Source organism: Nematolebias whitei, chromosome 1 (assembly GCF_014905685.2).
Source record: "Nematolebias whitei isolate Nwh7 chromosome 1, NemWhi1, whole genome shotgun sequence".
Taxonomy (NCBI): domain Eukaryota; kingdom Metazoa; phylum Chordata; class Actinopteri; order Cyprinodontiformes; family Rivulidae; genus Nematolebias; species Nematolebias whitei.
In genome coordinates this window covers 44,096,915-44,098,514 of record NC_056498.1, presented here as the reverse complement: position 1 = coordinate 44,098,514, position 1,600 = coordinate 44,096,915, and positions in this window count along the sequence as shown.

Here is a 1,600-nt window from a genome sequence, read left to right as displayed (position 1 = left end):
AAAGAACAATCACTACAGCCAGGTTTTATTGATGTGCAGTAGAATAAAGTCCAGTAGAGGCGACATCACAATGAAACTGTTTCTCAGTACTGGAGATTAAACAGAGGATCTTCATTATTGAAATAAAGAAGTTGAAACTTGGTGCAACCGTTTTATTCAAACTAAAGATAAGCACACGCACATTTAGGGATGCATGTTTCACAACCACATGTTGAAAAGCAGGTTCATTTATAGAACTGATGTTTTCACTCATTTGCTGCTGTGGTGCACGACTGCACAACTTCTGGACCAAGTGGAGTTTCATCTTCTGGGAGAACCTCACACAGAAACACAACACAGGAGGAAACTATTAAAATGTTCTCGTTTCAGGGTTTTAAAACTTTTAACCAGGGGATTAAAAGGAGTTACCAAACTAACTTTTCACCACTAACTTTATTAACAAAGGCAGTCAGTGGAAAATAAATAAAATCAGTGACACTTACTGTAGCACGTTAAATACTACGAGCAATAATTACACGTGATTTATTTTGTTAACACCGAGTATGAAAGTCAGTCACAGGTAAAATAAATAATGTGTAATGTGAGAAATAATCAGTGTTATTTACTGTAGCACAAGTTACATCAGCTAAACTGTGCTACAGTAAATAACAGCCATCTTGAATGCAGCACAGATTAGTTTAGCTGATGTAGCATGAAGCTATGTAGCATGTAGCTATGTAGCATGTAGCTATGAGGAACATCTACGTGTATATTATTGTAACTACTTACTCTGCCAGTCACCAGAACTTTGAAACATGAAGAGTTCGGACGTCCGTCACAAATCCATCATTGATTATGAACATCTGTGGATTTAAAGCTGAAGCTCCTCCGTGGTAGCACTCCTGGTGTTCATTAATAATTAACGATATCAAAGTAACTTCTCGGTGACGACTTGTCCGCTTCGTCTGACATTTCTTTCTCCACCTCGTAGGGACCGCAGCTGTTTTACGCCTAGATCTTGCTCTTGGTCAAGAGTATCAACATACTGAGCTCTGGTCTGTCTAAGCATCTTCTTCACATGCGCCTCAACAATTGGCGGAAAACCTGGTATTGTGCAATACTGGTCACGTGTGAGGGAACTATGTATACACTAGGGACATGAACCTGTCTCACCTCAAGTTAGGAGTCATCAGGACTCTGTACCACAGAGCAGACAGCGTCCCCACTAGCTCAGGAGCCAGGCAGAAGGAGAAATCCCACACAAGACGGGTTCTAGAGCAATGTGGATATCCTAACTGGACCTTCCTGAAAGCAGAAACCCAAACAGGACTCCAGTCAGCCATCAGGTGAAAAGGAGGAACCCAGACCCAGACCAGTGGTCATTCCATATGTTGAGGGAGTATCAGAGAAACTGAGACGTTTATTTTCTAAACATAACGTCCCAGTGGCTTTTAAACCCCAAAATACATTAAAGACTGGTTCATCCCAAAGATCCAGTCCCCCGGCACAAACAGAGTAATGTTGTGTATGCTGTTCAGTGTCAGGAGGGTGATCAATCTTACATCGGGGAAACAAAACAGCCACTGGCCAAAAGGATGGACCAGCACAGAAGATCAACATC